This window comes from Mytilus californianus, unplaced genomic scaffold (genome assembly GCF_021869535.1).
Source record: "Mytilus californianus isolate M0D057914Y unplaced genomic scaffold, xbMytCali1.0.p SCAF_6, whole genome shotgun sequence".
NCBI classification, from domain to species: domain Eukaryota; kingdom Metazoa; phylum Mollusca; class Bivalvia; order Mytilida; family Mytilidae; genus Mytilus; species Mytilus californianus.
Window position 1 is genome coordinate 70744944 of NW_026262712.1, and position 24707 is coordinate 70769650.

A 24707-nucleotide genomic window follows, 5' to 3' on the forward strand; every position below is an offset into this window, starting at 1 on the left:
AGCACCCAAATAAATGCTTCAATTCAAGCCTAGTTAGAGTCCTGGATCAGATCAAGCTTTTATAGATAGAATTATAAGTAATTGCTTCGATAAAACACTTCTTGCATGTCAATTAAGAGAATATCCTCGTTCAGAAACGAGATTTAAAGAGGTTCTTTTCATTAAAAACAGGGTTTGCGCATCTAAGAATTGGCGGTATTGTGTCAAACATCTTTTTCAATGGTTAAACTGTTCCTGAGATGTCTATAACATGTATAGGTGCCAATAAAAATATACAATTTGTCAGAAGTGGGATTCGAACCCACGCCTGGAGAACCAGACTGCGACCTGAACGCAGCGCCTTAGACCACTCGGCCATCCTGACAAGACATCAAAATTGACACTAATTTGTCCCTTTATATCTCAGCACCCAAATAAATGCTTCAATTCAAGCCTAGTTAGAGTCCTGGATCAGATCAAGCTTTTATAGATAGAATTATAAGTAATTGCTTCGATAAAACACTTCTTGCATGTCAATTAAGAGAATATCCTCGTTCAGAAACGAGATTTAAAGAGGTTCTTTTCATTAAAAACAGGGTTTGCGCATCTAAGAATTGGCGGTATTGTGTCAAACATCTTTTTCAATGGTTAAACTGTTCCTGAGATGTCTATAACATGTATAGGTGCCAATAAAAATATACAATTTGTCAGAAGTGGGATTCGAACCCACGCCTGGAGAACCAGACTGCGACCTGAACGCTGCGCCTTAGACCACTCGGCCATCCTGACAAGACATCAAAATTGACACTAATTTGTCCCTTTATATCTCAGCACCCAAATAAATGCTTCAATTCAAGCCTAGTTAGAGTCCTGGATCAGATCAAGCTTTTATAGATAGAATTATAAGTAATTGCTTCGATAAAACACTTCTTGCATGTCAATTAAGAGAATATCCTCGTTCAGAAACGAGATTTAAAGAGGTTCTTTTCATTAAAAACAGGGTTTGCGCATCTAAGAATTGGCGGTATTGTGTCAAACATCTTTTTCAATGGTTAAACTGTTCCTGAGATGTCTATAACATGTATAGGTGCCAATAAAAATATACAATTTGTCAGAAGTGGGATTCGAATCCACGCCTGGAGAACCAGACTGCGACCTGAACGCAGCGCCTTAGACCACTCGGCCATCCTGACAAGACATCAAAATTGACACTAATTTGTCCCTTTATATCTCAGCACCCAAATAAATGCTTCAATTCAAGCCTAGTTAGAGTCCTGGATCAGATCAAGCTTTTATAGATAGAATTATAAGTAATTGCTTCGATAAAACACTTCTTACATGTCAATTAAGAGAATATCCTCGTTCAGAAACGAGATTTAAAGAGGTTCTTTTCATTAAAAACAGGGTTTGCGCATCTAAGAATTGGCGGTATTGTGTCAAACATCTTTTTCAATGGTTAAACTGTTCCTGAGATGTCTATAACATGTATAGGTGCCAATAAAAATATACAATTTGTCAGAAGTGGGATTCGAACCCACGCCTGGAGAACCAGACTGCGACCTGAACGCAGCGCCTTAGACCACTCGGCCATCCTGACAAGACATCAAAATTGACACTTATTTGTCCCTTTATATCTCAGCACCCAAATAAATGCTTCAATTCAAGCCTAGTTAGAGTCCTGGATCAGATCAAGCTTTTATAGATAGAATTATAAGTAATTGCTTCGATAAAACACTTCTTGCATGTCAATTAAGAGAATATCCTCGTTCAGAAACGAGATTTAAAGAGGTTCTTTTCATTAAAAACAGGGTTTGCGCATCTAAGAATTGGCGGTATTGTGTCAAACATCTTTTTCAATGGTTAAACTGTTCCTGAGATGTCTATAACATGTATAGGTGCCAATAAAAATATACAATTTGTCAGAAGTGGGATTCGAACCCACGCCTGGAGAACCAGACTGCGACCTGAACGCAGCGCCTTAGACCACTCGGCCATCCTGACAAGACATCAAAATTGACACTAATTTGTCCCTTTATATCTCAGCACCCAAATAAATGCTTCAATTCAAGCCTAGTTAGAGTCCTGGATCAGATCAAGCTTTTATAGATAGAATTATAAGTAATTGCTTCGATAAAACACTTCTTGCATGTCAATTAAGAGAATATCCTCGTTCAGAAACGAGATTTAAAGAGGTTCTTTTCATTAAAAACAGGGTTTGCGCATCTAAGAATTGGCGGTATTGTGTCAAACATCTTTTTCAATGGTTAAACTGTTCCTGAGATGTCTATAACATGTATAGGTGCCAATAAAAATATACAATTTGTCAGAAGTGGGATTCGAACCCACGCCTGGAGAACCAGACTGCGACCTGAACGCAGCGCCTTAGACCACTCGGCCATCCTGACAAGACATCAAAATTGACACTAATTTGTCCCTTTATATCTCAGCACCCAAATAAATGCTTCAATTCAAGGCTAGTTAGAGTCATGGATCAGATCAAGCTTTTATAGATAGAATTATAAGTAATTGCTTCGATAAAACACTTCTTGCATGTCAATTAAGAGAATATCCTCGTTCAGAAACGAGATTTAAAGAGGTTCTTTTCATTAAAAACAGGGTTTGCGCATCTAAGAATTGGCGGTATTGTGTCAAACATCTTTTTCAATGGTTAAACTGTTCCTGAGATGTCTATAACATGTATAGGTGCCAATAAAAATATACAATTTGTCAGAAGTGGGATTCGAATCCAGGATTTCCTCATTGGTAAGTGTCGTTCGGGTACATGTTGAGTTTTCAAGTGAATTGTCAATGTCTCATTCATTTATCAAGCAGTTTACGTAATGTGATTTACACACAAAATCCAAAGTTGTTTGGGGATTTATCTGCGGGGACAACATATTTGTCATGGAGGTAGAACAGGTGTTTTGCAACATTTTTGGGTCTTTAAAGATTGGTTTAGCATGGATATTCATAGACCCATTCAGTTTTTTTAATTCTGGTTTGTATCAACGACCTTTCAGCCTTAATCTATTTGGAAAGAGTATCTACGTACGCGTCTTCTTTCTCGCGTTTAATCCATTGCCTCGCATAATCCTCGACTGAATCCATCAGTATTTAGGTCACCAGTAATAACGTGACCTGCCTAATATATGAATGGGGAACTAGCACATGTGCAATCAGGAGGTTTAGACTAGAAGTCATCAATATTGAGATCCTGCAACACGTGTTTGTAATTGAAAATTTTAGTTGCAATTGGTTTGGTATAGATATCTGGAAATGATGGGTACAGACTGATCTTTTAAATGGGGAGGTGTTTTTGAGTAAACTGATTTATGATGAAGTATATTGCCCAAGTTGATGGCATCGAGACTTTTGTTGGCAAAGGAAAGTTTTAGAAAGGATCTTTTTTTTCCTTTTCATCTTTTCCAATGCGAGCTGGTTTGAAGTCTGTGACTTGCAATATCCGAGATGAAAGCTGTAAGTTTGTATTGGTTTGAATAGGGGTTTGTAACAGTGGTTTCCAAACATAAGTTGTACATAGAATGAAGTGTTGAAAGGGGTAATGAATAAAACTTCGTGCGAATGTGATGAATATCTAACGGCTTTTGTATAACTGGCAGATCATGGAGAGTATGTGATGTATAATGACGATGACCATGACTGCGTCTACGTCGAGGAGTAGAGTTAAAAATGTTCATCATATTCATCGAGCTACAGGAAGGACTAGATAGAATACCTATACCATCAATTTTGTCATTGCAACCATATGGTGTCACAGTTCCCAATTGGCGAATCCAGTTGTTTCCTTTTTGTCTACCGAGAGGTGTTGCAAGATGAGGATTGTTAGTCCTGTGGTATATTTTTTCGATGATGCGAGCTTGCATAGTAAGGACTGAATGATCATGCTGGTTAAAATGCTGGTAAATAATGTCGCTTGAATTGTTGTTTATTTAGCCTTCCTTTCGTTTCACCGATATATACCAATCCGCAAAGGTTAGACTCTGATCCGTAGACGACATTAGTTGGTTTACAATTCATATCATCGTAGCTTCTTCAATTTGTCAGAAGTGGGATTCGAACCCACGCCTGGAGAACCAGACTGCGACCTGAACGCAGCGCCTTATTTTTATCATTAATAAAATGTTTATTACATATTTACATACTGTCACCATGAGACATTCCTCTTTGGTGAGAATTTTTCTATTTACAGAGTTGTTAGTAGTTATCCTCCTACATTATTAAAAAAATAAAATACATCTAGATGATACACGTTAAAAACTTTAAAAGGAAATTATAACATATTTGTCCCAATTTATTTTATAATGATTCATTTTTCAAAAAGTGTATATGCCCTTTATAGCTTACTTTTCGGTTTGAGCCAAGGCTCCGTGTTGAAGACCGTACTGTGACCTATAATGGTTTACTTTTATAAATTTTGACTTGGATGGAGAGTTGTCTCATTGGCACTCATACCACATCTTCTTATATCTATATATGAATTGTAACAGGACAAATTCAATATAAGATATATATTGAAAGCGAGACAACTCTTTTTTATTTTTACAAAAATCGAACACACCTAAATGCGATCGATAATTTTACATTGGAATGCGATCCTTTGTTCTATCAACCAATCAAATGAAAGTAACTGTCTAGACAAAAAACTATGTAGTCATTTTGAATATCTAATAAAGTGTTATTGTGTAAAAAATATTTATAGAATAATTGTCTTTGTTGTGTCATTTTATAATACGTGTATGCGTATTCAATGTATTTTTTAATTGTGTACTTGAATAAACGAAGTGCATCAATATCTTTGTCATGAAAAACTTTTAAATTCCGTGTTTTGAATATGCATAGTCGGGCTACACTGAGGAAAAAAATAAGAAAATAAGTATTAATAACTAGTGTACGTTTCAAAAACCTAAGTAAAAAAGAACTGTTCATAATCATTAGAATTAACCATGTCAGGTGGGTAATTAATAAAAATGTTGAGTACTAGTAATATGTCCTTCAGGTAATCATGAATTGTTTGAGCTTTTGACAAAGTACAAACAGGTGACTAAGATTTTCTGTACCCTGGCCGCACGTTTTGCATGTGCCAGTATCTGTCTAACCTATTCTGACCAGTTTTTCGAGTGCAAAATTGCTCGATGGACAATCCTATAGTTTAAGCAATGACAATCAGGGGGTAAACCACTTTGATTGACAACTGAATAAAGACTTTTGAAATTGAGAGACGGATATCGCTCCGCCCAATGCTTTTCAGCAGAGGGCGTTTCAAAAAATTTTGACAGAAGGCTGTAAAATAAATTCGTCACAGCACTTCTAAGGTGAATTTCTTTGGCTGTGTTTGGATATACGCCTAAGGCAGCCTATGGTTACCCATAGGTATCTTTGGGTACCAATGGTTTGATATTTTGATATATAGAATATCAAACGAAAGGTACCTATGGATAACCATAGGCCACCTCTGGCGTATATCCAAACACAGCCTTTGTCGTTATCTAAACAAATTTTAACAATCGGAGTAATCTCAACATTAAGAGGATTTTCGGATTTTAATAGTTCTTTTCACTCGTCAGGAATACATCGAATGATTTTTTCGAAAGCCGTTTTTTCATCAGGAAATTTTTGTTTAATTATTTCGACTATTGAATTCGATGTGAAGAAACCCGGCATAAATTCATAGCAAACGTCTCTTATCCGTATCAAGCCTGTTTGAATGAATTTTTCAAACAGTAGCATTTTACCGTTGTATGTTATGTTTGGATTACAAAAAAGTGGATTATTATATACATGTTGTACTTGAAAATCGAATTTCAAATTGGATTTTATTTTATAATACGCGTTTATCATTTCTTGATAATAAAGCGGTAAGTTTTGAATTCAGATGCGTATAAACAATATCTTGTTTTAAATCCATATTATCGATTTTAGTGATGAAGTAATCAAACGCACCTTTCCAAATTGACTGACATTCAGGATCTAAATATTTTTTAAGAAATTTTAATATGTCAAATATTTAATTACAATCCAAATTCAGACCGGTATCAAGCTTGAATATTGTGTCCATTTTTGCCCTAACTGTATAGAGTTGGACCTCTGCGAGCGTATCCAGCTGCGCTTATTTCGTTCATAAATTACTTTCTACTTGGAAATAATTTTGTTTGGAGGAACTGTTATAGTTTCTAGAAAAAGTATTGTCATCGAAAGAGTTGACATGTTGCAATGTACATTTAACATTATGTTACTTGATAAAATTGAGAATGGAAATGGGGAATATGTCAAAGAGACAACAACTAGACCAAAGAGCAGACAACAGCCGAAGGCCATCAATGGGTCTTCAACGCAGCGAGAAAATCCCGCACCCGGAGGTGGTCCTCAACTGGCCCCTAATTAAAATATGTACTAGTTCAGTGGAAATTGACGTGACACTAAACTCCAAAACATATAAATGAACTAAAATTAAAAACATACAAGACTAACAAAGGACAGAGGCTCCTGACTTGATGTTCTTGCAATACACACAATACAGTGACTAAGCAATCATTATGAACTACTTTTCATAGGATGGAAGTCATTGAATATGCTGATATAATCAATAATAAAGAATAGTCCATTTATATTTATAAGGAAAGGTATTACATGAAAAGTGCTTACCATGGTGAGGTACAGAAAATATATATATATATACGGTGATTATCACCAAGGTTCAAATTTATTTTCTGAAGTAAAGGAAGACAATGTGTACCCCATTGTTAAATTTACATTGCATTTCAGATTAAAACAGATATCTTGAGATTGACTGTATGTTACCATAGTTTACAAATAAAATTAATATATCATATTATCCATATAAAATGCGTTTTATAATTATGCCACAATATCTATTATCATCAACCATGCCAAAATATATGCTTGGTATATCCAATATGTAATTTCACAGATACACACATATACTATGTGCAAGTTAATTATATCAAAGTAACAGTCATACAAATTGCCCTTAACCGTCAAAATGTACTGAGATTTAACACCAGCATTCATCTATGCACGATAAGTTCAACAGGAGTATTCTACATAGTTTTATGCTTCCAAATCAAAAGTTTATATAAAAGAAAGAAGTCAAAGGTTTCCCATCATAGTTTAGTTACATACATTTTTTTTGTACCTGAGGTCATTGAATATAGATCATTATACAAATAAGGAGATATGGTATGATTGCCAATTAAACGACTATCATCCATGATTACTAGTAACAAACCACATTTGCAAAGTTGAATAAAATACAGTTGATACCTGGTATTTATTCCTAAAAAGAAAATGCCCAACTATATTAAACCGTATTTGACTATAAACAGGGTACAAACTGGACATAATGCACTAGTTCATAAACAAGTTAGAACAATCACCTTCATATAATGCTCAGAATATGACATTCATGAAACTTGTTCAATATCATTAGAGAACTCTAAATCTTAAATACTGGAAGCCACCTCTCATAAGTACACTGTACTATGCAAGATAATGATATAACTGGACTAAAATTACACACAACCTGAAATTAACTGCCTTTACAGCGCTTTCGCGCTTTGATTCAATCTAAAGTATGAAGTCAAAAATCCATTACATTTAACTGAACTAAAAATGTTTGTGTAAAATATTTTTATCCAGTTTTTGAATTTATTACCAAATCCAAATTTGTCTAAAACTGCAAACAGATACTCGTGTCCAGCTCTGTCAAATACTTTTTCTTTGATCTAATTTTAATAAATAACATTCTATATCATCCATTTCTACTAAATCCATAATATCCCTCACACTAGCAACTGTATCAGAGATATCTTTTCCTAAGATACAACAGCTTTGATTTGGTGAAATAACTTTTGGAAGTACATAATTAAATCTATTTGCCATAACTCTTGCAAGTATTTTGTAATCAACATTCAACAAGCTAATTGACCTAAAGTTTTTCAAATCTGATTTATCACCTTTGTTTTTTAATATTATATTTATATTCCCATATCTCATAGCTCTAGATAATTCCTCATTTTCCACAATACTTTGATAAATATAGAGTAATACGTGTTTTAATTCATTAAAAAAAAAAAAAAAAATTCTGCAGTTATACCATCTGGTCCAGGTGTTTTCCCTTTTTTCATACCTTTTAAGGATTTTTCAATTTCCTCAATATTAATTTCATCATCACACATTTCTACATCCTCATCATCAATTTTGACATTAACATTATTCAATAATTCATCAACTGAATGCATATCAATACTAACACAAGAAAACAAATGTTTATAATAATCATGTATAACATCTAGTAGATCATTTTTTTCTGTGACAATTTTCCCATCACAATCTTTTATTTCACTTATCACATTCTTATTCTGTTAATACTTTTCTAATTTCAAAAAAATATGCAGTATTTCTATCACTTTCTAGAGCCCACTGACTTGTATCTCAAAATTGCACCTTTACATTTGTATGTTTCAATATCTTCTAATTGTGTTTTCAATTCTAAAAATTGTTCACTATTTATCTGAATACCATTTGCAGATTTTACTGTTAATTCTTGAATTTTATTCTGCAATTTATAATATTCCCTGTTTAAATCTTTTTGCTTTTCTTTGCCATAGATTTGGCATAATCTTTTAATCGTAAATTTTAAATTATCCCACCAAATTAAAGGATTTGACATATAAAGATCTGACCCAATTTCCTCTGCAAATAGTCTCTTTATTTTATCAGTAAATAATTCATCTTGTAAAAATGAATTATTAAAAATTCCACACACCTGGACCTCTTTCTACATTACAAAAATCTACTTTCATGCTGACAATATTATGATCACTAAAACTAGTATCTTTATAATGAATATTCTTAATACTTGATTTTAAATCTATTGAAACAAGAAAATAGTCTATTCTGCTTTGGGTTAAAAACCCTTTTACAACCTGTTTTCTAGAAAAAACTTTTGTATTAATATTTCTATTTCTCCATATATCATATAAATCTTTTTCTTGCATAAAATTACATAAGGATTTTACAGCCTTATCATTACAATGTAGGGTTTTCCCACTCTTGTCTAAACTGGATAAAGTAGTATTAAAATCTCCAGCAACTAATACATATTTTCATTTACTAATTTTATTTTTACACTTTAAGAAAAACTCATATCTTTCATTTACATTATTTGGTGCATATATATTATAAATGTCAATTAATTTATCATTAATTGTCCCTTTTATATGAATAAATCTTCCATTATCATTTTCCACTTCTAAAAAAATATTTTTTAATTTCTTACTAACAAGAATAGCAACACCTTGTCTGTTATTACCACTATTACTAAAAAAAAACATCTCCATCCCAAATAGTTTTATCTCTTTTAATTCTTTCTACAAACAAACCATTCCAGAATGTTTCTTGTAAACATATAATATCATAAAATCACAATGAAAAAATACAATTCCTTTTTATTATAATCACAAAGTCCGTTACAATTAAGACTTATAACATTAAACATAGCCATCACTATATAAAATATATTGAGTATTATATAATATTTACAATCCATTTTTATTTGTTTTTATTTTTTTTCTGATGAGCCAACATTAACATCTGCCTTTACATTAACCTTAACTTTCAATGTTTTTCGTCTTTCTTTTTTTAAAACACATTTTTGCATTTTTCATCTACACTAGCCCACTGACTTTCTTCAGTCAATGGGTCAGTGTCCATAGTAATTTCGTCTAATTCACCACAAACACCATCATCTCCACCCTGGCTGCATGTTTGTTCCAGAAAGGGAATGATACTCATTTTTTCATCATTAACAGTAGTTTCACATGAAACATTTTCATTTGTTAGTTCATTTGTACTTAACAATAAATTACATTTACTAATATTGCTAACAGTTAAAAAACATGTCCATCTGAAATCTGCTCACTGTCTTTATCTGTCATCTCAGTCGCGATCTTTGTCTTTTCACCATTGTCGGTCGCGATCTTTGACTTTTCATCATTGTCTGTCGCGATCTTTGTCTTTTCACCATTGTCGGACGCGTTATCAACGGTTTCTGTAACATCATCCTCCATTGATTCATCAGCGTCGGTAAATTCATCCTCATTATCTTCATCTCCATTACCAATACCATCACCTTCATTACCATCACCAATTTCTCCATTACCATCATCAACGTCTCCATTACCATTACCTCTATAATCATCAGCGTCTTCCCTATTACCATCCTCACCATTAGATTCCACATATCACACATGTTACTACTTGTGTGTATATCTGCCACAACTTTTATGACCTTTGACTTTATCACATGATCACTGGTTCCCTGTTCCGAACAAATGACTGAGGAATTAATATCTGACGTATCTACACTAACCAGATCATTTTCATGTTCACTTTCTTTTAATTCTGCATTGTTTTCTTCAAAACTGGTGTTAATTTCTTGATATTTTCTTTTATTGTCAGAAACACTACCCCAGGGTGTTTTTCTTTTTCCTGCGGGTATTTCACCGAATCCTTCTCCAAAATACCGCTTTCATGTGAGACAATCACAATCATTTTTTGTCCGGCGTAGGCAACTCCTACATTTATTCTCTGAACAGTTTTTACTTATATGTCCCTGTTGACAGCATTTAAAACATTTAAATTCTGGACAATCTCTATATAAATGTGGGAGAACCAGACTGCGACCTAAACGCAGCGCCTTAGACCACTCGGCCATCCTGACAAGACATCAAAATTGACACTAATTTGTCCCTTTATATCTCAGCACCCAAATAAATGCTTCAATTCAAGCCTAGTTAGAGTCCTGGATCAGATCAAGCTTTTATAGATAGAATTATAAGTAATTGCTTCGATAAAACACTTCTTGCATGTCAATTAAGAGAATATCCTCGTTCAGAAACGAGATTTAAAGAGGTTCTTTTCATTAAAAACAGGGTTTGCGCATCTAAGAATTGGCGGTATTGTGTCAAACATCTTTTTCAATGGTTAAACTGTTCCTGAGATGTCTATAACATGTATAGGTGCCAATAAAAATATACAATTTGTCAGAAGTGGGATTCGAACCCACGCCTGGAGAACCAGACTGCGACCTGAACGCAGCGCCTTAGACCACTCGGCCATCCTGACAAGACATCAAAATTGACACTAATTTGTCCCTTTATATCTCAGCACCCAAATAAATGCTTCAATTCAAGCCTAGTTAGAGTCCTGGATCAGATCAAGCTTTTATAGATAGAATTATAAGTAATTGCTTCGATAAAACACTTCTTGCATGTCAATTAAGAGAATATCCTCGTTCAGAAACGAGATTTAAAGAGGTTCTTTTCATTAAAAACAGGGTTTGCGCATCTAAGAATTGGCGGTATTGTGTCAAACATCTTTTTCAATGGTTAAACTGTTCCTGAGATGTCTATAACATGTATAGGTGCCAATAAAAATATACAATTTGTCAGAAGTGGGATTCGAACCCACGCCTGGAGAACCAGACTGCGACCTGAACGCAGCGCCTTAGACCACTCGGCCATCCTGACAAGACATCAAAATTGACACTAATTTGTCCCTTTATATCTCAGCACCCAAATAAATGCTTCAATTCAAGCCTAGTTAGAGTCCTGGATCAGATCAAGCTTTTATAGATAGAATTATAAGTAATTGCTTCGATAAAACACTTCTTGCATGTCAATTAAGAGAATATCCTCGTTCAGAAACGAGATTTAAAGAGGTTCTTTTCATTAAAAACAGGGTTTGCGCATCTAAGAATTGGCGGTATTGTGTCAAACATCTTTTTCAATGGTTAAACTGTTCCTGAGATGTCTATAACATGTATAGGTGCCATTAAAAATATACAATTTGTCAGAAGTGGGATTCGAACCCACGCCTGGAGAACCAGACTGCGACCTGAACGCAGCGCCTTAGACCACTCGGCCATCCTGACAAGACATCAAAATTGACACTAATTTGTCCCTTTATATCTCAGCACCCAAATAAATGCTTCAATTCAAGCCTAGTTAGAGTCCTGGATCAGATCAAGCTTTTATAGATAGAATTATAAGTAATTGCTTCGATAAAACACTTCTTGCATGTCAATTAAGAGAATATCCTCGTTCAGAAACGAGATTTAAAGAGGTTCTTTTCATTAAAAACAGGGTTTGCGCATCTAAGAATTGGCGGTATTGTGTCAAACATCTTTTTCAATGGTTAAACTGTTCCTGAGATGTCTATAACATGTATAGGTGCCAATAAAAATATACAATTTGTCAGAAGTGGGATTCGAACCCACGCCTGGAGAACCAGACTGCGACCTGAACGCAGCGCCTTAGACCACTCGGCCATCCTGACAAGACATCAAAATTGACACTAATTTGTCCCTTTATATCTCAGCACCCAAATAAATGCTTCAATTCAAGCCTAGTTAGAGTCCTGGATCAGATCAAGCTTTTATAGATAGAATTATAAGTAATTGCTTCGATAAAACACTTCTTGCATGTCAATTAAGAGAATATCCTCGTTCAGAAACGAGATTTAAAGAGGTTCTTTTCATTAAAAACAGGGTTTGCGCATCTAAGAATTGGCGGTATTGTGTCAAACATCTTTTTCAATGGTTAAACTGTTCCTGAGATGTCTATAACATGTATAGGTGCCAATAAAAATATACAATTTGTCAGAAGTGGGATTCGAACCCACGCCTGGAGAACCAGACTGCGACCTGAACGCAGCGCCTTAGACCACTCGGCCATCCTGACAAGACATCAAAATTGACACTAATTTGTCCCTTTATATCTCAGCACCCAAATAAATGCTTCAATTCAAGCCTAGTTAGAGTCCTGGATCAGATCAAGCTTTTATAGATAGAATTATAAGTAATTGCTTCGATAAAACACTTCTTGCATGTCAATTAAGAGAATATCCTCGTTCAGAAACGAGATTTAAAGAGGTTCTTTTCATTAAAAACAGGGTTTGCGCATCTAAGAATTGGCGGTATTGTGTCAAACATCTTTTTCAATGGTTAAACTGTTCCTGAGATGTCTATAACATGTATAGGTGCCAATAAAAATATACAATTTGTCAGAAGTGGGATTCGAACCCACGCCTGGAGAACCAGACTGCGACCTGAACGCAGCGCCTTAGACCACTCGGCCATCCTGACAAGACATCAAAATTGACACTAATTTGTCCCTTTATATCTCAGCACCCAAATAAATGCTTCAATTCAAGCCTAGTTAGAGTCCTGGATCAGATCAAGCTTTTATAGATAGAATTATAAGTAATTGCTTCGATAAAACACTTCTTGCATGTCAATTAAGAGAATATCCTCGTTCAGAAACGAGATTTAAAGAGGTTCTTTTCATTAAAAACAGGGTTTGCGCATCTAAGAATTGGCGGTATTGTGTCAAACATCTTTTTCAATGGTTAAACTGTTCCTGAGATGTCTATAACATGTATAGGTGCCAATAAAAATATACAATTTGTCAGAAGTGGGATTCGAACCCACGCCTGGAGAACCAGACTGCGACCTGAACGCAGCGCCTTAGACCACTCGGCCATCCTGACAAGACATCAAAATTGACACTAATTTGTCCCTTTATATCTCAGCACCCAAATAAATGCTTCAATTCAAGCCTAGTTAGAGTCCTGGATCAGATCAAGCTTTTATAGATAGAATTATAAGTAATTGCTTCGATAAAACACTTCTTGCATGTCAATTAGGAGAATATCCTCGTTCAGAAACGAGATTTAAAGAGGTTCTTTTCATTAAAAACAGGGTTTGCGCATCTAAGAATTGGCGGTATTGTGTCAAACATCTTTTTCAATGGTTAAACTGTTCCTGAGATGTCTATAACATGTATAGGTGCCAATAAAAATATACAATTTGTCAGAAGTGGGATTCGAACCCACGCCTGGAGAACCAGACTGCGACCTGAACGCTGCGCCTTAGACCACTCGGCCATCCTGACAAGACATCAAAATTGACACTAATTTGTCCCTTTATATCTCAGCACCCAAATAAATGCTTCAATTCAAGCCTAGTTAGAGTCCTGGATCAGATCAAGCTTTTATAGATAGAATTATAAGTAATTGCTTCGATAAAACACTTCTTGCATGTCAATTAAGAGAATATCCTCGTTCAGAAACGAGATTTAAAGAGGTTCTTTTCATTAAAAACAGGGTTTGCGCATCTAAGAATTGGCGGTATTGTGTCAAACATCTTTTTCAATGGTTAAACTGTTCCTGAGATGTCTATAACATGTATAGGTGCCAATAAAAATATACAATTTGTCAGAAGTGGGATTCGAACCCACGCCTGGAGAACCAGACTGCGACCTGAACGCAGCGCCTTAGACCACTCGGCCATCCTGACAAGACATCAAAATTGACACTAATTTGTCCCTTTATATCTCAGCACCCAAATAAATGCTTCAATTCAAGCCTAGTTAGAGTCCTGGATCAGATCAAGCTTTTATAGATAGAATTATAAGTAATTGCTTCGATAAAACACTTCTTGCATGTCAATTAAGAGAATATCCTCGTTCAGAAACGAGATTTAAAGAGGTTCTTTTCATTAAAAACAGGGTTTGCGCATCTAAGAATTGGCGGTATTGTGTCAAACATCTTTTTCAATGGTTAAACTGTTCCTGAGATGTCTATAACATGTATAGGTGCCAATAAAAATATACAATTTGTCAGAAGTGGGATTCGAACCCACGCCTGGAGAACGAGACTGCGACCTGAACGCAGCGCCTTAGACCACTCGGCCATCCTGACAAGACATCAAAATTGACACTAATTTGTCCCTTTATATCTCAGCACCCAAATAAATGCTTCAATTCAAGCCTAGTTAGAGTCCTGGATCAGATCAAGCTTTTATAGATAGAATTATAAGTAATTGCTTCGATAAAACACTTCTTGCATGTCAATTAGGAGAATATCCTCGTTCAGAAACGAGATTTAAAGAGGTTCTTTTCATTAAAAACAGGGTTTGCGCATCTAAGAATTGGCGGTATTGTGTCAAACATCTTTTTCAATGGTTAAACTGTTCCTGAGATGTCTATAACATGTATAGGTGCCAATAAAAATATACAATTTGTCAGAAGTGGGATTCGAACCCACGCCTGGAGAACCAGACTGCGACCTGAACGCTGCGCCTTAGACCACTCGGCCATCCTGACAAGACATCAAAATTGACACTAATTTGTCCCTTTATATCTCAGCACCCAAATAAATGCTTCAATTCAAGCCTAGTTAGAGTCCTGGATCAGATCAAGCTTTTATAGATAGAATTATAAGTAATTGCTTCGATAAAACACTTCTTGCATGTCAATTAAGAGAATATCCTCGTTCAGAAACGAGATTTAAAGAGGTTCTTTTCATTAAAAACAGGGTTTGCGCATCTAAGAATTGGCGGTATTGTGTCAAACATCTTTTTCAATGGTTAAACTGTTCCTGAGATGTCTATAACATGTATAGGTGCCAATAAAAATATACAATTTGTCAGAAGTGGGATTCGAACCCACGCCTGGAGAACCAGACTGCGACCTGAACGCAGCGCCTTAGACCACTCGGCCATCCTGACAAGACATCAAAATTGACACTAATTTGTCCCTTTATATCTCAGCACCCAAATAAATGCTTCAATTCAAGCCTAGTTAGAGTCCTGGATCAGATCAAGCTTTTATAGATAGAATTATAAGTAATTGCTTCGATAAAACACTTCTTGCATGTCAATTAAGAGAATATCCTCGTTCAGAAACGAGATTTAAAGAGGTTCTTTTCATTAAAAACAGGGTTTGCGCATCTAAGAATTGGCGGTATTGTGTCAAACATCTTTTTCAATGGTTAAACTGTTCCTGAGATGTCTATAACATGTATAGGTGCCAATAAAAATATACAATTTGTCAGAAGTGGGATTCGAACCCACGCCTGGAGAACCAGACTGCGACCTGAACGCAGCGCCTTAGACCACTCGGCCATCCTGACAAGACATCAAAATTGACACTAATTTGTCCCTTTATATCTCAGCACCCAAATAAATGCTTCAATTCAAGCCTAGTTAGAGTCCTGGATCAGATCAAGCTTTTATAGATAGAATTATAAGTAATTGCTTCGATAAAACACTTCTTGCATGTCAATTAAGAGAATATCCTCGTTCAGAAACGAGATTTAAAGAGGTTCTTTTCATTAAAAACAGGGTTTGCGCATCTAAGAATTGGCGGTATTGTGTCAAACATCTTTTTCAATGGTTAAACTGTTCCTGAGATGTCTATAACATGTATAGGTGCCAATAAAAATATACAATTTGTCAGAAGTGGGATTCGAACCCACGCCTGGAGAACCAGACTGCGACCTGAACGCAGCGCCTTAGACCACTCGGCCATCCTGACAAGACATCAAAATTGACACTAATTTGTCCCTTTATATCTCAGCACCCAAATAAATGCTTCAATTCAAGCCTAGTTAGAGTCCTGGATCAGATCAAGCTTTTATAGATAGAATTATAAGTAATTGCTTCGATAAAACACTTCTTGCATGTCAATTAAGAGAATATCCTCGTTCAGAAACGAGATTTAAAGAGGTTCTTTTCATTAAAAACAGGGTTTGCGCATCTAAGAATTGGCGGTATTGTGTCAAACATCTTTTTCAATGGTTAAACTGTTCCTGAGATGTCTATAACATGTATAGGTGCCAATAAAAATATACAATTTGTCAGAAGTGGGATTCGAACCCACGCCTGGAGAACCAGACTGCGACCTGAACGCAGCGCCTTAGACCACTCGGCCATCCTGACAAGACATCAAAATTGACACTAATTTGTCCCTTTATATCTCAGCACCCAAATAAATGCTTCAATTCAAGCCTAGTTAGAGTCCTGGATCAGATCAAGCTTTTATAGATAGAATTATAAGTAATTGCTTCGATAAAACACTTCTTGCATGTCAATTAAGAGAATATCCTCGTTCAGAAACGAGATTTAAAGAGGTTCTTTTCATTAAAAACAGGGTTTGCGCATCTAAGAATTGGCGGTATTGTGTCAAACATCTTTTTCAATGGTTAAACTGTTCCTGAGATGTCTATAACATGTATAGGTGCCAATAAAAATATACAATTTGTCAGAAGTGGGATTCGAATCCACGCCTGGAGAACCAGACTGCGACCTGAACGCAGCGCCTTAGACCACTCGGCCATCCTGACAAGACATCAAAATTGACACTAATTTGTCCCTTTATATCTCAGCACCCAAATAAATGCTTCAATTCAAGCCTAGTTAGAGTCCTGGATCAGATCAAGCTTTTATAGATAGAATTATAAGTAATTGCTTCGATAAAACACTTCTTACATGTCAATTAAGAGAATATCCTCGTTCAGAAACGAGATTTAAAGAGGTTCTTTTCATTAAAAACAGGGTTTGCGCATCTAAGAATTGGCGGTATTGTGTCAAACATCTTTTTCAATGGTTAAACTGTTCCTGAGATGTCTATAACATGTATAGGTGCCAATAAAAATATACAATTTGTCAGAAGTGGGATTCGAACCCACGCCTGGAGAACCAGACTGCGACCTGAACGCAGCGCCTTAGACCACTCGGCCATCCTGACAAGACATCAAAATTGACACTAATTTGTCCCTTTATATCTCAGCACCCAAATAAATGCTTCAATTCAAGCCTAGTTAGAGTCCTGGATCAGATCAAGCTTTTATAGATAGAATTATAAGTAATTGCTTCGATAAAACACTTCTTGCATGTCAATTAAGAGAATATCCTCGTTCAGAAACGAGATTTAAAGAGGTTCTTTTCATTAAAAACAGGGTTTGCGCATCTAAGAATTGGCGGTATTGTGTCAAACATCTTTTTCAATGGTTAAACTGTTCCTGAGATGTCTATAACATGTATAGGTGCCAATAAAAATATACAATTTGTCAGAAGTGGGATTCGAACCCACGCCTGGAGAACCAGACTGCGACCTGAACGCAGCGCCTTAGACCACTCGGCCATCCTGACAAGACATCAAAATTGACACTAATTTGTCCCTTTATATCTCAGCACCCAAATAAATGCTTCAATTCAAGCCTAGTTAGAGTCCTGGATCAGATCAAGCTTTTATAGATAGAATTATAAGTAATTGCTTCGATAAAACACTTCTTGCATGTCAATTAAGAGAATATCCTCGTTCAGAAACGAGATTTAAAGAGGTTCTTTTCATTAAAAACAGGGTTTGCGCATCTAAGAATTGGCGGTATTGTGTCAAACATCTTTTTCAATGGTTAAACTGTTCCTGAGATGTCTATAACATGTATAGGTGCCAATAAAAATATACAATTTGTCAGAAGTGGGATTCGAACCCACGCCTGGAGAACCAGACTGCGACCTGAACGCAGCGCCTTAGACCACTCGGCCATCCTGACAAGACATCAAAATTGACACTAATTTGTCCCTTTATATCTCAGCACCCAAATAAATGCTTCAATTCAAGCCTAGTTAGAGTCCTGGATCAGATCAAGCTTTTATAGATAGAATTATAAGTAATTGCTTCGATAAAACACTTCTTGCATGTCAATTAAGAGAATATCCTCGTTCAGAAACGAGATTTAAAGAGGTTCTTTTCATTAAAAACAGGGTTTGCGCATCTAAGAATTGGCGGTATTGTGTCAAACATCTTTTTCAATGGTTAAACTGTTCCTGAGATGTCTATAACATGTATAGGTGCCAATAAAAATATACAATTTGTCAGAAGTGGGATTCGAATCCACGCCTGGAGAACCAGACTGCGACCTGAACGCAGCGCCTTAGACCACTCGGCCATCCTGACAAGACATCAAAATTGACACTAATTTGTCCCTTTATATCTCAGCACCCAAATAAATGCTTCAATTCAAGCCTAGTTAGAGTCCTGGATCAGATCAAGCTTTTATAGATAGAATTATAAGTAATTGCTTCGATAAAACACTTCTTGCATGTCAATTAAGAGAATATCCTCGTTCAGAAACGAGATTTAAAGAGGTTCTTTTCATTAAAAACAGGGTTTGCGCATCTAAGAATTGGCGGTATTGTGTCAAACATCTTTTTCAATGGTTAAACTGTTCCTGAGATGTCTATAACATGTATAGGTGCCAATAAAAATATACAATTTGTCAGAAGTGGGATTCGAACCCACGCCTGGAGAACCAGACTGCGACCTGAACGCAGCGCCTTAGACCACTCGGCCATCCTGACAAGACATCAAAATTGACACTAATTTGTCCCTTTATATCTCAGCACCCAAATAAATGCTTCAATTCAAGCCTAGTTAGAGTCCTGGATCAGATCAAGCTTTTATAGATAGAATTATAAGTAATTGCTTCGATAAAACACTTCTTGCATGTCAATTAAGAGAATATCCTCGTTCAGAAACGAGATTTAAAGAGGTTCTTTTCATTAAAAACAGGGTTTGCGCATCTAAGAATTGGCGGTATTGTGTCAAACATCTTTTTCAATGGTTAAACTGTTCCTGAGATGTCTATAACATGTATAGGTGCCAATAAAAATATACAATTTGTCAGAAGTGGGATTCGAATCCACGCCTGGAGAACCAGACTGCGACCTGAACGCAGCGCCTTAGACCACTCGGCCATCCTGACAAGACATCAAAATTGACACTAATTTGTCCCTTTATATCTCAGCACCCAAATAAATGCTTCAATTCAAGCCTAGTTAGAGTCCTGGATCAGATCAAGCTTTTATAGATAGAATTATAAGTAATTGCTTCGATAAAACACTTCTTGCATGTCAATTAAGAGAATATCCTCGTTCAGAAACGAGATTTAAAGAGGTTCTTTTCATTAAAAACAGGGTTTGCGCATCTAAGAATTGGCGGTATTGTGTCAAACATCTTTTTCAATGGTTAAACTGTTCCTGAGATGTCTATAACATGTATAGGTGCCAATAAAAATATACAATTTGTCAGAAGTGGGATTCGAACCCACGCCTGGAGAACCAGACTGCGACCTGAACGCAGCGCCTTAGACCACTCGGCCATCCTGACAAGACATCAAAATTGACACTAATTTGTCCCTTTATATCTCAGCACCCAAATAAATGCTTCAATTCAAGCCTAGTTAGAGTCCTGGATCAGATCAAGCTTTTATAGATAGAATTATAAGTAATTGCTTCGATAAAACACTTCTTGCATGTCAATTAAGAGAATATCCTCGTTCAGAAACGAGATTTAAAGAGGTTCTTTTCATTAAAAACAGGGTTTGCGCATCTAAGAATTGGCGGTATTGTGTCAAACATCTTTTTCAATGGTTAAACTGTTCCTGAGATGTCTATAACATGTATAGGTGCCAATAAAAATATACAATTTGTCAGAAGTGGGATTCGAACCCACGCCTGGAGAACCAGACTGCGACCTGAACGCAGCGCCTTAGACCACTCGGCCATCCTGACAAGACATCAAAATTGACACTAATTTGTCCCTTTATATCTCAGCACCCAAATAAATGCTTCAATTCAAGCCTAGTTAGAGTCCTGGATCAGATCAAGCTTTTATAGATAGAATTATAAGTAATTGCTTCGATAAAACACTTCTTGCATGTCAATTAAGAGAATATCCTCGTTCAGAAACGAGATTTAAAGAGGTTCTTTTCATTAAAAACAGGGTTTGCGCATCTAAGAATTGGCGGTATTGTGTCAAACATCTTTTTCAATGGTTAAACTGTTCCTGAGATGTCTATAACATGTATAGGTGCCAATAAAAATATACAATTTGTCAGAAGTGGGATTCGAACCCACGTCTGGAGAACCAGACTGCGACCTGAACGCAGCGCCTTAGACCACTCGGCCATCCTGACAAGACATCAAAATTGACACTAATTTGTCCCTTTATATCTCAGCACCCAAATAAATGCTTCAATTCAAGCCTAGTTAGAGTCCTGGATCAGATCAAGCTTTTATAGATAGAATTATAAGTAATTGCTTCGATAAAACACTTCTTGCATGTCAATTAAGAGAATATCCTCGTTCAGAAACGAGATTTAAAGAGGTTCTTTTCATTAAAAACAGGGTTTGCGCATCTAAGAATTGGCGGTATTGTGTCAAACATCTTTTTCAATGGTTAAACTGTTCCTGAGATGTCTATAACATGTATAGGTGCCAATAAAAATATACAATTTGTCAGAAGTGGGATTCGAACCCACGCCTGGAGAACCAGACTGCGACCTAAACGCAGCGCCTTAGACCACTCGGCCATCCTGACAAGACATCAAAATTGACACTAATTTGTCCCTTTATACCTCAGCACCCAAATAAATGCTTCAATTCAAGCCTAGTTAGAGTCCTGGATCAGATCAAGCTTTTATAGATAGAATTATAAGTAATTGCTTCGATAAAACACTTCTTGCATGTCAATTAAGAGAATATCCTCGTTCAGAAACGAGATTTAAAGAGGTTCTTTTCATTAAAAACAGGGTTTGCGCATCTAAGAATTGGCGGTATTGTGTCAAACATCTTTTTCAATGGTTAAACTGTTCCTGAGATGTCTATAACATGTATAGGTGCCAATAAAAATATACAATTTGTCAGAAGTGGGATTCGAACCCACGCCTGGAGAACCAGACTGCGACCTGAACGCAGCGCCTTAGACCACTCGGCCATCCTGACAAGACATCAAAATTGACACTAATTTGTCCCTTTATATCTCAGCACCCAAATAAATGCTTCAATTCAAGCCTAGTTAGAGTCCTGGATCAGATCAAGCTTTTATAGATAGAATTATAAGTAATTGCTTCGATAAAACACTTCTTGCATGTCAATTAAGAGAATATCCTCGTTCAGAAACGAGATTTAAAGAGGTTCTTTTCATTAAAAACAGGGTTTGCGCATCTAAGAATTGGCGGTATTGTGTCAAACATCTTTTTCAATGGTTAAACTGTTCCTGAGATGTCTATAACATGTATAGGTGCCAATAAAAATATACAATTTGTCAGAAGTGGGATTCGAACCCACGCCTGGAGAACCAGACTGCGACCTGAACGCAGCGCCTTAGACCACTCGGCCATCCTGACAAGACATCAAAATTGACACTAATTTGTCCCTTTATATCTCAGCACCCAAATAAATGCTTCAATTCAAGCCTAGTTAGAGTCCTGGATCAGATCAAGCTTTTATAGATAGAATTATAAGTAATTGCTTCGATAAAACACTTCTTGCATGTCAATTAAGAGAATATCCTCGTTCAGAAACGAGATTTAAAGAGGTTCTTTTCATTAAAAACAGGGTTTGCGCATCTAAGAATTGGCGGTATTGTGTCAAACATCTTTTTCAATGGTTAAACTGTTCCTGAGATGTCTATAACATGTATAGGTGCCAATAAAAATATACAATTTGTCAGAAGTGGGATTCGAACCCACGCCTGGAGAACCAGACTGCGACCTGAACGCAGCGCCTTAGACCACTCGGCCATCCTGACAAGACATCAAAATTGACACTAATTTGTCCCTTTATATCTCAGCACCCAAATAAATGCTTCAATTCAAGCCTAGTTAGAGTCCTGGATCAGATCAAGCTTTTATAGATAGAATTATAAGTAATTGCTTCGATAAAACACTTCTTGCATGTCAATTAAGAGAATATCCTCGTTCAGAAACGAGATTTAAAGAGGTTCTTTTCATTAAAAACAGGGTTTGCGCATCTAAGAATTGGCGGTATTGTGTCAAACATCTTTTTCAATGGTTAAACTGTTCCTGAGATGTCTATAACATGTATAGGTGCCAATAAAAATATACAATTTGTCAGAAGTGGGATTCGAACCCACGCCTGGAGAACCAGACTGCGACCTGAACGCAGCGCCTTAGACCACTCGGCCATCCTGACAAGACATCAAAATTGACACTAATTTGTCCCTTTATACCTCAGCACCCAAATAAATGCTTCAATTCAAGCCTAGTAGAGTCCTGGATCAGATCAAGCTTTTATAGATAGAATTATAAGTAATTGCTTCGATAAAACACTTCTTGCATGTCAATTAAGAGAATATCCTCGTTCAGAAACGAGATTTAAAGAGGTTCTTTTCATTAAAAACAGGGTTTGCGCATCTAAGAATTGGCGGTATTGTGTCAAACATCTTTTTCAATGGTTAAACTGTTCCTGAGATGTCTATAACATGTATAGGTGCCAATAAAAATATACAATTTGTCAGAAGTGGGATTCGAACCCACGCCTGGAGAACCAGACTGCGACCTGAACGCAGCGCCTTAGACCACTCGGCCATCCTGACAAGACATCAAAATTGACACTAATTTGTCCCTTTATATCTCAGCACCCAAATAAATGCTTCAATTCAAGCCTAGTTAGAGTCCTGGATCAGATCAAGCTTTTATAGATAGAATTATAAGTAATTGCTTCGATAAAACACTTCTTGCATGTCAATTAAGAGAATATCCTCGTTCAGAAACGAGATTTAAAGAGGTTCTTTTCATTAAAAACAGGGTTTGCGCATCTAAGAATTGGCGGTATTGTGTCAAACATCTTTTTCAATGGTTAAACTGTTCCTGAGATGTCTATAACATGTATAGGTGCCAATAAAAATATACAATTTGTCAGAAGTGGGATTCGAACCCACGCCTGGAGAACCAGACTGCGACCTGAACGCAGCGCCTTAGACCACTCGGCCATCCTGACAAGACATCAAAATTGACACTAATTTGTCCCTTTATATCTCAGCACCCAAATAAATGCTTCAATTCAAGCCTAGTTAGAGTCCTGGATCAGATCAAGCTTTTATAGATAGAATTATAAGTAATTGCTTCGATAAAACACTTCTTGCATGTCAATTAAGAGAATATCCTCGTTCAGAAACGAGATTTAAAGAGGTTCTTTTCATTAAAAACAGGGTTTGCGCATCTAAGAATTGGCGGTATTGTGTCAAACATCTTTTTCAATGGTTAAACTGTTCCTGAGATGTCTATAACATGTATAGGTGCCAATAAAAATATACAATTTGTCAGAAGTGGGATTCGAACCCACGCCTGGAGAACCAGACTGCGACCTGAACGCAGCGCCTTAGACCACTCGGCCATCCTGACAAGACATCACAATTGACACTAATGTGTCCCTTTATATCTCAGCACCCAAATAAATGCTTCAATTCAAGCCTAGTTAGAGTCCTGGATCAGATCAAGCTTTTATAGATAGAATTATAAGTAATTGCTTCGATAAAACACTTCTTGCATGTCAATTAAGAGAATATCCTCGTTCAGAAACGAGATTTAAAGAGGTTCTTTTCATTAAAAACAGGGTTTGCGCATCTAACACTTCTTGCATGTCAATTAAGAGAATATCCTCGTTCAGAAACGAGATTTAAAGAGGTTCTTTTCATTAAAAACAGGGTTTTCGCATCAAACATCTTTTTCAATGGTTAAACTGTTCCTGAGATGTCTATAACATGTATAGGTGCCAATAAAAATTTACAATTTGTCAGAAGTGGGATTCGAACCCACGCCTGGAGAACCAGACTGCGACCTGAACGCAGCGCCTTAGACCACTCGGCCATCCTGACAAGACATCAAAATTGACACTAATTTGTCCCTTTATATCTCAGCACCCAGATAAATGCTTCAATTCAAGCCTAGTTAGAGTCCTGGATCAGATCAAGCTTTTATAGATAGAATTATAAGTAATTGCTTCGATAAAACACTTCTTGCATGTCAATTAAGAGAAT

General features: G+C 36.2%; 31 non-coding genes across 31 annotated transcripts; all 31 read right to left on the reverse strand.

The window, feature by feature from the left end:
- Positions 1–280: 280 nt before the first annotated feature.
- Trnal-cag (transfer RNA leucine (anticodon CAG)) lies at positions 281–364 on the reverse strand. The gene has a single exon. It is a non-coding gene; the product is annotated as a tRNA-Leu (tRNA).
- A 1128-nt stretch (positions 365–1492) lies between these two features.
- Trnal-cag (transfer RNA leucine (anticodon CAG)) lies at positions 1493–1576 on the reverse strand. Its single transcript has one exon. It is a non-coding gene; the product is annotated as a tRNA-Leu (tRNA).
- A 320-nt stretch (positions 1577–1896) lies between these two features.
- Trnal-cag (transfer RNA leucine (anticodon CAG)) lies at positions 1897–1980 on the reverse strand. The gene has a single exon. It is a non-coding gene; the product is annotated as a tRNA-Leu (tRNA).
- Positions 1981–2300: 320 nt separating this feature from the next.
- Positions 2301–2384, reverse strand: Trnal-cag (transfer RNA leucine (anticodon CAG)). Its single transcript has one exon. It is a non-coding gene; the product is annotated as a tRNA-Leu (tRNA).
- Positions 2385–11061: 8677 nt separating this feature from the next.
- Positions 11062–11145, reverse strand: Trnal-cag (transfer RNA leucine (anticodon CAG)). The gene has a single exon. It is a non-coding gene; the product is annotated as a tRNA-Leu (tRNA).
- Positions 11146–11465: 320 nt separating this feature from the next.
- Trnal-cag (transfer RNA leucine (anticodon CAG)) lies at positions 11466–11549 on the reverse strand. The gene has a single exon. It is a non-coding gene; the product is annotated as a tRNA-Leu (tRNA).
- A 320-nt stretch (positions 11550–11869) lies between these two features.
- Positions 11870–11953, reverse strand: Trnal-cag (transfer RNA leucine (anticodon CAG)). The gene has a single exon. It is a non-coding gene; the product is annotated as a tRNA-Leu (tRNA).
- A 320-nt stretch (positions 11954–12273) lies between these two features.
- Positions 12274–12357, reverse strand: Trnal-cag (transfer RNA leucine (anticodon CAG)). Its single transcript has one exon. It is a non-coding gene; the product is annotated as a tRNA-Leu (tRNA).
- Positions 12358–12677: 320 nt separating this feature from the next.
- Positions 12678–12761, reverse strand: Trnal-cag (transfer RNA leucine (anticodon CAG)). Its single transcript has one exon. It is a non-coding gene; the product is annotated as a tRNA-Leu (tRNA).
- A 320-nt stretch (positions 12762–13081) lies between these two features.
- Trnal-cag (transfer RNA leucine (anticodon CAG)) lies at positions 13082–13165 on the reverse strand. The gene has a single exon. It is a non-coding gene; the product is annotated as a tRNA-Leu (tRNA).
- A 320-nt stretch (positions 13166–13485) lies between these two features.
- On the reverse strand, positions 13486–13569 carry Trnal-cag (transfer RNA leucine (anticodon CAG)). The gene has a single exon. It is a non-coding gene; the product is annotated as a tRNA-Leu (tRNA).
- A 724-nt stretch (positions 13570–14293) lies between these two features.
- On the reverse strand, positions 14294–14377 carry Trnal-cag (transfer RNA leucine (anticodon CAG)). Its single transcript has one exon. It is a non-coding gene; the product is annotated as a tRNA-Leu (tRNA).
- Positions 14378–15505: 1128 nt separating this feature from the next.
- Trnal-cag (transfer RNA leucine (anticodon CAG)) lies at positions 15506–15589 on the reverse strand. Its single transcript has one exon. It is a non-coding gene; the product is annotated as a tRNA-Leu (tRNA).
- Positions 15590–15909: 320 nt separating this feature from the next.
- On the reverse strand, positions 15910–15993 carry Trnal-cag (transfer RNA leucine (anticodon CAG)). Its single transcript has one exon. It is a non-coding gene; the product is annotated as a tRNA-Leu (tRNA).
- A 320-nt stretch (positions 15994–16313) lies between these two features.
- Trnal-cag (transfer RNA leucine (anticodon CAG)) lies at positions 16314–16397 on the reverse strand. The gene has a single exon. It is a non-coding gene; the product is annotated as a tRNA-Leu (tRNA).
- A 320-nt stretch (positions 16398–16717) lies between these two features.
- Positions 16718–16801, reverse strand: Trnal-cag (transfer RNA leucine (anticodon CAG)). Its single transcript has one exon. It is a non-coding gene; the product is annotated as a tRNA-Leu (tRNA).
- Positions 16802–17525: 724 nt separating this feature from the next.
- Positions 17526–17609, reverse strand: Trnal-cag (transfer RNA leucine (anticodon CAG)). Its single transcript has one exon. It is a non-coding gene; the product is annotated as a tRNA-Leu (tRNA).
- Positions 17610–17929: 320 nt separating this feature from the next.
- On the reverse strand, positions 17930–18013 carry Trnal-cag (transfer RNA leucine (anticodon CAG)). Its single transcript has one exon. It is a non-coding gene; the product is annotated as a tRNA-Leu (tRNA).
- A 320-nt stretch (positions 18014–18333) lies between these two features.
- On the reverse strand, positions 18334–18417 carry Trnal-cag (transfer RNA leucine (anticodon CAG)). Its single transcript has one exon. It is a non-coding gene; the product is annotated as a tRNA-Leu (tRNA).
- Positions 18418–19141: 724 nt separating this feature from the next.
- On the reverse strand, positions 19142–19225 carry Trnal-cag (transfer RNA leucine (anticodon CAG)). The gene has a single exon. It is a non-coding gene; the product is annotated as a tRNA-Leu (tRNA).
- Positions 19226–19949: 724 nt separating this feature from the next.
- Trnal-cag (transfer RNA leucine (anticodon CAG)) lies at positions 19950–20033 on the reverse strand. The gene has a single exon. It is a non-coding gene; the product is annotated as a tRNA-Leu (tRNA).
- Positions 20034–20353: 320 nt separating this feature from the next.
- Positions 20354–20437, reverse strand: Trnal-cag (transfer RNA leucine (anticodon CAG)). The gene has a single exon. It is a non-coding gene; the product is annotated as a tRNA-Leu (tRNA).
- Positions 20438–21161: 724 nt separating this feature from the next.
- Trnal-uag (transfer RNA leucine (anticodon UAG)) lies at positions 21162–21245 on the reverse strand. Its single transcript has one exon. It is a non-coding gene; the product is annotated as a tRNA-Leu (tRNA).
- Positions 21246–21565: 320 nt separating this feature from the next.
- Positions 21566–21649, reverse strand: Trnal-cag (transfer RNA leucine (anticodon CAG)). The gene has a single exon. It is a non-coding gene; the product is annotated as a tRNA-Leu (tRNA).
- Positions 21650–21969: 320 nt separating this feature from the next.
- On the reverse strand, positions 21970–22053 carry Trnal-cag (transfer RNA leucine (anticodon CAG)). Its single transcript has one exon. It is a non-coding gene; the product is annotated as a tRNA-Leu (tRNA).
- Positions 22054–22373: 320 nt separating this feature from the next.
- On the reverse strand, positions 22374–22457 carry Trnal-cag (transfer RNA leucine (anticodon CAG)). The gene has a single exon. It is a non-coding gene; the product is annotated as a tRNA-Leu (tRNA).
- Positions 22458–22777: 320 nt separating this feature from the next.
- Positions 22778–22861, reverse strand: Trnal-cag (transfer RNA leucine (anticodon CAG)). Its single transcript has one exon. It is a non-coding gene; the product is annotated as a tRNA-Leu (tRNA).
- Positions 22862–23180: 319 nt separating this feature from the next.
- Trnal-cag (transfer RNA leucine (anticodon CAG)) lies at positions 23181–23264 on the reverse strand. The gene has a single exon. It is a non-coding gene; the product is annotated as a tRNA-Leu (tRNA).
- A 320-nt stretch (positions 23265–23584) lies between these two features.
- Positions 23585–23668, reverse strand: Trnal-cag (transfer RNA leucine (anticodon CAG)). The gene has a single exon. It is a non-coding gene; the product is annotated as a tRNA-Leu (tRNA).
- Positions 23669–23988: 320 nt separating this feature from the next.
- Trnal-cag (transfer RNA leucine (anticodon CAG)) lies at positions 23989–24072 on the reverse strand. The gene has a single exon. It is a non-coding gene; the product is annotated as a tRNA-Leu (tRNA).
- A 389-nt stretch (positions 24073–24461) lies between these two features.
- Positions 24462–24545, reverse strand: Trnal-cag (transfer RNA leucine (anticodon CAG)). The gene has a single exon. It is a non-coding gene; the product is annotated as a tRNA-Leu (tRNA).
- Between the last annotated feature and the right edge of the window lie 162 nt (positions 24546–24707).